General features: G+C 38.7%; 1 long non-coding RNA gene across 1 annotated transcript in view; it reads left to right on the forward strand.

Moving 5' to 3' along the window:
- The window catches only part of LOC122210191, a 49,838-nt gene extending 38,696 nt beyond the window's left edge, over positions 1-11,142 (forward strand). The window contains exon 3 of the long non-coding RNA XR_006197959.1: positions 10,887-11,142. This is a non-coding gene — a long non-coding RNA (uncharacterized LOC122210191). The remainder of the gene's footprint in view (positions 1-10,886) is intronic.
- The last annotated feature ends 1,206 nt before the right edge of the window (positions 11,143-12,348 follow it).

Below are 12,348 nucleotides of genomic sequence, written 5' to 3' on the forward strand. Positions count from 1 at the left end.
AATAGAGATATCATCCAAATGATACAGCCATACTTATAGGATTACAGATAGAAGTGAGAAGAACTGAATCCATTTTTTTTTTTGTGGTTGTTGTTTCTGTTTAGTATCAGTGAGCCATACAACTAATAAGAGGTTTTGTGTTTTTTTTCTCATCATAAAAGCAACATTGGTTCAGTGTACAAAAATGGAAAATATAGACATTTATAAAGGACAAAATAATGCATAATTATACCATCATAAGACTTCTAATCACACATGATTATGCAAATAATATTTCTGTGTATTCTCTTTTTTTCTTTTTCTATGTATTTTTTACATGAATTTAATTGCAGTGTATATTTGCTTTGTAAGCAAATATGTGGTGAGCATTTGTGGTGAGATTTGTTGATGCCATTAGTCTATTATGAAATCATGTTATTGGATGTACAGTAGTCTAACTAGATATGATATCATTTACTACAGTAGTTCCAGGATTGCTGTGTTGCACATACCCAAGGGAAATCTGCCTTGCATTCTTGCATTTGCATTGCATTTTGCATTGTATTTTTAATTTGCATTTACATTGTATTCTGCACATGAAGCACCATTATATGGTCAAACAATTGTGCATGAGGAAACCCAACTATAACCTATCCCTTATTACTGAACTTCTAAGTTGTGTACAATTTTTTCTATTTTAATTATTCCATAACAATCATTCTTTTATGTATACAATAGTTTAATCTTAAGAGTTTTCATTTTTTCCAGAATTTTTATCCTATACCCACAAACCTGCTAATAATAGAGAATTTATGCCATTTCTACTTTCCATCTTTGTTGTTGTTGTCTTTTTCAATTTGGTCTCTTACAAGTGATCTCTTTCCTTATTCCATCTCTTAAAATACCAATGTTTATGATTTCATTGCCTTCTCAGGTACATGTATTAGCCAGTATTTTTAGCAACAATTAAAAAAGGACCCAACTCATAATGTCAACAACATAACGACTTATTATTTCACAACACAAGAACTCCTGAGATACAAACATTTCAGTTGACTCTTTTAGCAGTTCAGTGATAACATCAAAGACCTAAGTTCCTTGCCATCTTCATAATGTTAACTTTAAGTTCGTTTTCTTGTGGTTGCAACATGGTTGCAGCAGCTTCCAGTATCATACCTTCACACAGTATCTAAAGGTCAGGTGAGAGAAAACATTTTCCTTGTATGCTTTGTGTCCCAGATGATCTCTGGAGTAACTACTGAACTCAGCCACGGTAGCAGGAAAGCATCTATAAATCATACCGAATAACTGGGTGTGGTGTCATCTGCAGGTGACAAGATACCAGATTACTATCCCCTGACAGATTAATCAAGATTCATAATCCTGAGGTAGGTAAAAGGTCAGAAGCAATTGACATCCTGACCTGTGAGGAAAACTGAGACTCCAATAATAAGGAAGAAAAAGAGTGGCAGAGCAGAGATAAGAGAGTAGTCTGATATTGGGTAGGCAAACAACAAAGACAGACACGATCGTTAAAAAAAAAAAAAATTACCGCATCGCATTTCTCTTCCAAAAGCCTGTACCATTCCGCTACTCAATGAAGTACCTGAATAGACATTTCAAAATCTTCTGTGCACTTTGCTTAGATTATAAGCAAACATACATTCTCTATCCTTTGTTATTTTCTTTGCTCTTCTATATATCTAGCCTCTAGAACTCACTAACAACCCTTTTTATTATCATTAGCCTGAAAACTTTCACTTGATTAACCATCCAATGTCTATTAGCTCATATTTGCCTGCTCTGACATTCTCTAACAAATGTCTTCAGTTTCTGTTGTTCTCTAGTTATTTTAATAATTAGGAAGAACATAATATTAAATCTTTAGGAAAGTACAGGGAATTATCCTACAGATGAAAGCTCGCATTATACTCAAAGCCAGTCTGTTATGGTTTGGCTGTAATGAAGGCTGCTTCTCCCAATGCAAATAACCAAGAACTTGCTCTTTTCTTCCGACTTGTTCCTACACTCCATGGGAAGACCAGATACTGTGAAATTAAATCATTTCTTAGCCATAGATGGCTATCATCACTTGGGAACTGACACTATTGTGGTAAGGTTAAATTCCAAAGAGCAGTGTTTTGTTCAGTACAAGGGCAGTCTCTGGGTTCCAGGCATATTCAGTTTAGTCAAGTGGAAAGAATAACCTCAGCGTTTTGTTTTGTTAATATATATTATTGTGAAAAAAATGCAGATGTGCAATTCAGAGTTAGAAATTCAATCATCCAAAAGGCAAATTTAGTAATATGAAGCAATTCCTTTGTACATCAGTTTACCAGTTCTCCTTGAGTAGAATATCAGCATATCACTAATATTTTGGGGCTTATTTTTTCAAAGCCATCAAGAAAAATTATGAAAAATAATTCTTTATTGAGTAAAACTCTCCCATTGACCTCTAGAGGGATTTCTCAATCACTGTGCCTGCCCTTTATAATCACTCCCTACATCACATCAAATGTAGAAAAGACTTGACCCAGGGTTTTTCCAACACAAGTTTAGTGTTGACTTTTAAGATATAGGATGTATGTATAGATTGTGTGCCAGCCATCTAGACACAGCTAGAGGAATAACAGTGGACAGAAAAACACAAAGTATTCTCAATTTGCAAATGCTCTCTTCTCCTACAAATAGAGGTATGTGAAGTGTCATAACCTTAACTCTGTTTCATAAATTGCTTGTGAAATTGCTGGCTTCTAGTTTTCTCCTACCCTGCAAAGCCTTTGCTGTCAGCATACTTTTATTAGTGAAATACAACCCATAAAGAGCAAATTCCCCCAGGAAACAATAGCAGATAAGATTTAAGATTGTCTGAATCTGAAGCCAGCCAGAGAGCACTCTACTGCTATAAAATAAAACAGCAACAGCCAAGTGCAAGGCCTTCAAGACTCAATTTCTGAAAACAGATATTGCAAAGGAGCCAACACAGGGGAAGTGATCAACCATGAGCAAGCAACTCATGAAAGGAATACAAGTTGAAATGAATTTTCAAACATATTCAGCTACATTAGTAAAAGGTTCTATTTTCTTTCAAATCCCTGTCTTTGTATTACATATAATCATGAGCTCCATTTGTTATTTTTTCTTATTAATTGAGGAAAAAACTCGAATAATACCTAGGAAAGCTAAATTTACTAAAAATGAAAAGCCAATATGTCATTGTTTCTCTTTCAAGGGAGCTGTTTTATTTCAAGTATATAGTTTGTCTTTTTTTTATATTTCAAATACCAAAAATAGATGAAGTTTCTAAAACTAAAGATAAAAATACTATTACCAAATATTTATTCATCCATTGTCATCCATATTCTTCTGGTGGTGAGTGCTTTTGCAAAGAAAAGAGAAACAGTAAAACATAATAAATTTTAAAGTAATTATGACATTATAAATGCAAGAATTTTAAAATGCTTCCTAAAAAAAATAAAATGCTTCCAAGAAGTGATTTCTCCCCAAAATAGAGTCTTAGTGGGCTCCAGATGGCTGACAAATAATCTACACTTGCACACAATGAAGGCAGCACTAATTCTGGAATCAGACAACTTGGATTCTTACACTAAATTATTCAATTTTGTACAGGTTGCATCATGCATTTAAGGCTCTTCTGCAGAGAGATTCACCATGCACACACCTTGTCAATAAAAACAAGCTCTGAAAATGAGCCAGCATCCAGTGTTTATCTAAGGACTCTAATGAGCCCCTTGTTTATCTCATGATACCCGACTACATATTTTGGTAGAGTCCAGGATGCAAATGCTACAATGCACATGTTTAGTATGAGTAACCTTACTTGAATTAGCAAACACTTTTTATTCAGCGCATCATAAATACTAATGGTGGGAGTGTGCAGACATGCATGCACTCTGGACCAGGAAAAGTGGCCTTTCGAGATGAAGCACCTTGCAGGCAGGTAGAGGTGAGTGGGTGAATAAAGGGACAGTGCTTCAGAATGAACACACCCATGTGCAAACATCACACTCTACATGACTTTGCCGTGGATCAGTTCTATTCAGAGAATCGTGGGGGGTTCCGGAAGATGGCGGCGTAGGAGGACGCGGGGCTCACAGCGCGTCCTGCCGATCACTTAGATTCCACCTACACCTGCCTAAAGAACCCAGAAAACCGCCAGAGGATTAGCAGAAGGGAGTCTCCGGAGTCAAGCGCAGACCAGAGGCCCACGGAAGAGGGTAGGAAGGGCAGCGAGGCGGTGCGCGCTCCACGGACTGGCGGGAGGGAGCCGGGGCGGAGGGGCAGCTCGCCGGCCAAGCAGAGCCCCCGAGTCTGGCTGGCAAAAGCGGAGGGGCCGGACGGACTGTGTTCCGACAGCAAGCGCGACTTAGCGTCTGGGAGGTCATAAGTTAACAGCTCTGCTCGGAAAGCGGGAAGGCTGGAGGACAAAGGGAGGGAGAGCTGCTGAGCCCCCGGACGGCAGAGCTCAGCTTGGCGGGGAACAAAGGCGCTCGCCAGCGCCATCTCCCCCGCCCATCCCCCAGCCAAAATCCCAAAGGGAACCAGTTCCTGCCAGGGAACTTGCTCGCTCCGCGCAAACACCCAACTCTGTGCTTCTGCGGAGCCAAACCTCCGGCAGCGGATCTGACTCCCTCCCGCTGCCACAGGGCTCCTCCTGAAGTGGATCACCTAAGGAGAAGCGAGCTAAGCCTGCCCCTCCAGCCCCCGTGCACCTTGCCTACCCACCCCAGCTAATACGCCAGATCCCCAGCAACACAAGCCTGGCAGTGTGCAAGTAGCCCAGACGGGACACGCCACCCCACAGTGAATCCCGCCCCTAGGAGAGGGGAAGAGAAGGCACACACCAGTCTGACTGTGGCCCCAGCAGTGGGCTGGGGGCAGACATCGGGTCGGACTGCGGCCCCGCCCACTAACTCCAGTTATACACCACAGCACAGGGGAAGTGCCCTGCAGGTCCTCACCACGCCAGGGACTCTCCAAAATGACCAAACGGAAGAATTCCCCTCAGAAGAATCTCCAGGAAATAACAACAGCTAATGAACTGATCAAAAAGGATTTAAATAATATAACAGAAAGTGAATTTAGAATAATAGTCATAAAATTAATCGCTGGGCTTGAAAACAGTATACAGGACAGCAGAGAATCTCTTGCCACAAAGATCGAGGGACTAAGGAACAGTCACGAGGAGCTGAAAAACGCTTTAAACGAAATGCAAAACAAAATGGAATCCACGATGGCTCGGCTTGAAGAGGCAGAGGAGAGAATAGGTGAATTAGAAGATAAACTTATGGAGAAAGAGGAAGCTGAAAGAAAGAGAGATAAAAAAATCCAGGAGTATGAGGGGAAAATTAGAGAACTAAGTGATACACTAAAAAAAAATAACATACGCATAATTGGTATCCCAGAGGAGGAAGAGAGAGGGAAAGGTGCTGAAGGGGTACTTGAACAAATTATAGCTGAGAACTTCCCTGAACTGGGGAAGGAAAAAGGCATTGAAATCCAAGAGGCACAGAGAACTCCCTTCAGACGTAACTTGAATCGATCTTCTGCACGACATATCATAGTGAAACTGGCAAAATACAAGGATAAAGAGAAAATTCTGAAAGCAGCAAGGGATAAACGTGCCCTCACATATAAAGGGAGACCTATAAGACTCGTGACTGATCTCTCCTTTGAAACTTGGCAGGCCAGAAAGGCTTGGCACGATATCTACAGTGTGCTAAACAGAAAAAATATGCAGCCGAGAATCCTTTATCCAGCAAGTCTGTCATTTAGAATAGAAGGAAAGATAAAGGTCTTCCCAAACAAACAAAAACTGAAGGAATTTGTCACCACGAAACCAGCCCTACAAGAGATCCTAAGGGGGATCCTGTGAGACAAAGTACCAGAGACATCACTACAAGCATAAAACATACAGACATCACAATGACTCTAAACCCATATCTTTCTATAATAACACTGAATGTAAATGGATTAAATGCGCCAACTAAAAGACATAGGGTATCAGAATGGATAAAAAAACAAGACCCATCTATTTGCTGTCTACAAGAGACTCATTTTAGATCTGAGGACACCTTTAGATTGAGAGTGAGGGGATGGAGAACTATTTATCATGCTCCTGGAAGCCAAAAGAAAGCTGGAGTAGCCATACTTATATCAGACAAACTAGACTTTAAATTAAAGGCTGTAACAAGAGATGAAGAAGGGCATTATATAATAATCACAGGGTCTATCCACCAGGAAGAGCTAACTATTATAAATGTCTATGCGCCAAATACCCGAGCCCCCAGATATATAAAACAATTACTCACAAACATAAGCAACCTTATTGATAAGAATGTGGTCATTGCAGGGGACTTTAACACCCCACTTACAGAAATGGATAGATCATCTAGACACACAGTCAATAAAGAAACAAGGGCCCTGAATGATACATTGGATCAGATGGACTTGACAGATATATTTAGAACTCTGAATCCCAAAGCAACAGAATATACTTTCTTCTCGAGTGCACATGGAACATTCTCCAAGATAGATCATATACTGGGTCACAAAACAGCCCTTCATAAGTTTACAAGAATTGAAATTATACCATGCATACTTTCAGACCACAATGCTATGAAGCTTGAAATCAACCACAGGAAAAAGTCTGGAAAACCTCCAAAAGCATGGAGGTTAAAGAACACCCTACTAACGAATGAGTGGGTCAACCAGGCAATTAGAGAAGAAATTAAAATATATATGGAAACAAACGAAAATGAAAATACAACAATCCAAACGCTTTGGGATGCAGCGAAGGCAGTCCTGAGAGGAAAATACATTGCAATCCAGGCCTATCTCAAGAAACAAGAAAAATCCCAAATACAAAATCTAACAACACACCTAAAGGAAATAGAAGCAGAACAGCAAAGGCAGCCTAAACCCAGCAGAAGAAGAGAAATAATAAAGATCAGAGCAGAAATAAACAATATAGAATCTAAAAAAACTGTAGAGCAGATCAACGAAACCAAGAGTTGGTTTTTTGAAAAAATAAACAAAATTGACAAACCTCTAGCCAGTCTTCTCAAAAAGAAAAGGGAGATGACCCAAATAGATAAAATCATGAATGAAAATGGAATGATTACAACCAATCCCTCAGAGATACAAACAATTATCAGGGAATACTATGAAAAATTATATGCCAGCAAATTGGACAACCTGGAAGAAATGGACAAATTTCTAAACACCCACACTCTTCCAAAACTCAATCAGGAGGAAATAGAAAGCTTGAACAGACCCATAACCAGTGAAGAAATTGAATCGGTTATCAAAAATCTCCCAACAAATAAGAGTCCAGGACCAGATGGCTTCCCAGGGGAGTTCTACCAGACATTTAAAGCAGAGATAATACCTATCCTTCTCAAGCTATTCCAAGAAATAGAAAGGGAAGGAAAACTTCCAGACTCATTCTATGAAGCCAGTATTACTTTGATTCCTAAACCAGACAGAGACCCAGTAAAAAAAGAGAACTACAGGCCAATATCCCTGATGAATATGGATGCAAAAATTCTTAATAAGATACTAGCAAATCGAATTCAACAGCATATAAAAAGAATTATTCACCATGATCAAGTGGGATTCATTCCTGGGATGCAGGGCTGGTTCAACATTCGCAAATCGATCAACGTGATACATCACATTAACAAAAAAAAAGAGAAGAACCATATGATCCTGTCAATCGATGCAGAAAAGGCCTTTGACAAAATCCAGCACCCTTTCTTAATAAAAACCCTTGAGAAAGTCGGGATAGAAGGAACATACTTAAAGATCATAAAGGCCATTTATGAAAAGCCCACAGCTAACATCATCCTCAACGGGGAAAAACTGAGAGCTTTTTCCCTGAGATCAGGAACACGACAGGGATGCCCACTGTCACCGCTGCTATTTAATATAGTGCTGGAAGTTCTAGCATCAGCAATCAGACAACAAAAGGAAATCAAAGGCATCAAAATTGGCAAAGATGAAGTCAAGCTTTCGCTTTTTGCAGATGACATGATATTATACATGGAAAATCCGATAGACTCCACCAAAAGTCTGCTAGAACTGATACATGAATTCAGCAAAGTTGCAGGATACAAAATCAATGTGCAGAAATCAGTTGCATTCTTATACACTAACAATGAAGCAACAGAAAGACAAATGAAGAAACTGATCCCATTCACAATTGCACCAAGAAGCATAAAATACCTAGGAATAAATCTAACCAAAGATGTAAAAGATCTGTATGCTGAAAACTATCGAAAGCTTATGCAGGTAATTGAAGAAGATATAAAGAAATGGAAAGACATTCCCTGCTCATGGATTGGAAGAATAAATATTGTCAAAATGTCAATACTACCCAAAGCTATCTACACATTCAATGCAATCCCAATCAAAATTGCACCAGCATTCTTCTCGAAACTAGAACAAGCAATCCTAAAATTCATATGGAACCACAAAAGGCCCCGAATAGCCAAAGTAATTTTGAAGAAGAAGACCAAAGCAGGAGGCATCACAATCCCAGACTTTAGCCTCTACTACAAAGCTGTCATCATCAAGTCAGCATGGTATTGGCATAAAAACAGACACATAGACCAATGGAATAGAATAGAAACCCCAGAACTAGACCCACAAACGTATGGCCAACTCATCTTTGACAAAGCAGGAAAGAACATCCAATGGAAAAAAGACAGTCTCTTTAACAAATGGTGCTGGGAGAACTGGACAGCAACATGCAGAAGGTTGAAACTAGACCACTTTCTCACACCATTCACAAAAATAAACTCAAAATGGATAAAGGACCTGAATGTGAGACAGGAAACCATCAAAACCTTAGAGGAGAAAGCAGGAAAAGACCTCTCTGACCTCAGCCGTAGCAATCTCTTACTCGGCACATCCCCAAAGGCAAGGGAATTAAAAGCAAAAGTGAATTACTGGGACCTTATGAAGATAAAAAGCTTCTGCACAGCAAAGGAAACAACCAACAAAACTAAAAGGCAACCAACGGAATGGGAAAAGATATTTGCAAATGACACATCGGACAAAGGGCTAGTATCCAAAATCTATAAAGAGCTCATCAAACTCCACACCCGAAAAACAAATAACCCAGTGAAGAAATGGGCAGAAAACATGAATAGACACTTCTCTAAAGAAGACATCCGGATGGCCAACAGGCACATGAAAAGATGTTCAACGTCACTCCTTATCAGGGAAATACAAATCAAAACCACACTCAGATACCACCTCACGCCAGTCAGAGTGGCCAAAATGAAGAAATCAGGAGACTATAGATGCTGGAGAGGATGTGGAGAAACAGGAACCCTCTTGCACTGTTGGTGGGAATGCAAATTGGTGCAGCCGCTCTGGAAAGCAGTGTGGAGGTTCCTCAGAAAATTAAAAATAGACCTACCCTATGACCCAGCAATAGCACTGCTAGGAATTTATCCAAGGGATACAGGAGTACTGATGCATAGGGGCACCTGTACCCCAATGTTTATAGCGGCACTCTCAACAATAGCCAAATTATGGAAAGAGCCTAAATGTCCATCAACTGATGAATGGATAAAGAAATTGTGGTTTATATACACAATGGAATACTACGTGGCAATGAGAAAAAATGAAATATGGCCTTTTGTAGCAACATGGATGGAACTGGAGAGTGTGATGCTAAGTGAAATAAGCCATACAGAGAAAGACAGATACCATATGGTTTCACTCTTATGTGGATCCTGAGAAACATAACAGAAACCCATGGGGGAGGGGAAGGAAAAAAAAAAAAAAAAAAAAGAGGTTAGAGTGGGAGAGAGCCAAAGCATAAGAGACTGTTAAAAACTGAGAACAAACTGAGGGTTGATGGGGGGTGGGAGGGAGGGCAGGGTGGGTGATGGGTATTGAGGAGGGCACCTTTTGGGATGAGCACTGGGTGTTGTATGGAAACCAATTTGACAGTAAATTTCATATATTAAAAAATTAAAAAATAAATAAATAAATTAAAAAAAAAAAAAGAGAATCGTGTGACTGTCAATTAGTTGGTAAAAATAAAATATTCAGACTAAAATTTCTTAAAACAATATAAAAATTATTTTCTCATGTAAAAAGAAATCAGTAAGTAGATAGTTCAAGAGTTAGCCAATTCATAGATACAGTGAAGTTATCAAGAATTTCTTCGTATTTCCGTTCTTAATGCTACAGTGTTGCCAATGTTTCCCCTCATAAATCCAAATGACTTCAGCAATTCCACAAACTCTTAACTGTTTTTACCGATTTAGTAGATTTTATTGAATGAATTTTTTTCCATTTGCTCTTTGTTCTTAGGACAATTTTCAGAGACTATATTTTTTAAGTTTTTATTTAAATTTCCGTTAGTTAACATACAGTGTAATATTAGCTTCAGGTGTACAATATAGTGATCCAATAATCCCATACAACACCCAGTGCTCATCACAAGTGCACTCCTTACTCCCATCACCTATTTAACCCATCCCCCCACTCACCTCCCTTCTGATAACCATCATTTTGTTTTCTATAGTTATATATATAATTATATATGTATATATATATAGTTATATATTTAGTTATATATAGTTGTATATATATAGTTATAGAGTGTTTCTTGATTTGCTTCTCTCTCTCCCTTTTCCCCCTTTGCTTGTTTGTTTTGTTTCTTAAATCCCACATATGAGTGAAATCATGTGGGCAATTCTCAGAGACTTTAAATAATTATTTAGTTTTTCATTTTCACCAGTTAAATTGCTGCTTTGCTGGGGAAAGAGTCCACCAAGTTCCTTACTCTGCTACTCTGGATGTCTCACCTTTCAAGGTTTCTTGAGGCTAGGCTTCAATATTGTACCCCATTACTTCTGTTACAGTCTGTTGCTGAAACTGGGTCACAAGATTGGTCTAACTTCAAGAAGTGGGGAGACAGACTCTGCCTCTTCACACTGGAAATCGCAAAGTCATGCTGCAAAGGGTTTGGATACAAAGAAGTTTTGATAGCTGAGGCCACAGTCAATTCACCACCAGGAGAAATACCTGAGACCTCCAGGAGAGTTCTCCCTGGACTGCTAGACAGGACTGGACCACATGCCTATGCCTCAGCTGCAAGAATAACTGGGATTGCCAGAGTCTGACATTTTCAGGTTCGATACCGACAAGCAAACTGCTAGTGTGGAGGGGTGGGAAGCAAATGGCTGTTTGGTAAGCAACCCACAGTGTCTGTCAAATCGTACAACCTTTTACCTCAATGCGAGAAAGCTATTCTAGTTCTAAGGTCAAAGGGTATGCAACGTAACGGTTCTTTAAAATTTCCTTCCAGAAAGCTCATATATCATTTAAAACACCTACTAACAAGTCAATGGAGAATTTCCTCAATAATTCACTTACATTGCAGCAATTTTTTCTAACACAGGAAGGTAACTTTTGTGAGGAATTTGCTAGAATCTTCTATCAGCTCTTCTACTAATTATTGGTATATCTTAAACTAAATCTATATAACATACCTATCCTTCAGCTTATTTCAAGGATCAAATGTCTTGGAATAGTATATATTTAAAATGTTGTAAAACAAAAGATGATACAAATATAAATTAGATATGAATATAATTTCATATATGTGATATTAGCAATTGTAAATTGTACCAAATCTTACTCTGCCTTTAACATATCTTCCACTGAAATCTTGCTCTTATGATCTTTAATTAGATTTTCACTTTGCTGTACTATCATAGTAGCATTATTCACTTAACAATACAGGTGTTTCCTTCTTGTAGTTTTTATTGGCTCAAAATGAATGCAAGTGTTAGTTCAAACAAAGGTGAGAGTGAAATTTAAAGGGGAGGTGGTAGAATGTCCACTAGAAGACAGAAATTCTGATCAACACTGTTGGAAAATTTCTAGCTTCCAAGTGTCAATCCAGGAGAAGAGATGAAACACCTTACAGAAACAAACAAACAAACAAAAACCCCCAAACCACAGCCAGCTGATACTTCCCCGTCCCCTTGGGAATGGCAGCAAGCCAGGGCAGACCACAAAAACCAATGAAAATCCTTCATCCTATTTATACTAGATCACATTTCACCATTTCTGACAGATGGAAACTTTGGAGAAGAATATTAATGACCATTCGGAGATGAACTGGTCATTTACAGAAACAGTAATAAGCAAATGATATTTTACACAGAGACTCCCTAGATTTGTAAAATCTAGAAGCCAGAACCTGGGGCTTCAATAATTTTTTTAAGGTTAATAAAGAGTAATTCTGTAGAACTTCCAGATACAGTAAAATAGTCCACTGGTACCACACTATGGTATTTTTAAAAGTCTCTATTAATT

Source organism: Panthera leo, chromosome A2, assembly GCF_018350215.1.
Source record: "Panthera leo isolate Ple1 chromosome A2, P.leo_Ple1_pat1.1, whole genome shotgun sequence".
Taxonomy (NCBI): domain Eukaryota; kingdom Metazoa; phylum Chordata; class Mammalia; order Carnivora; family Felidae; genus Panthera; species Panthera leo.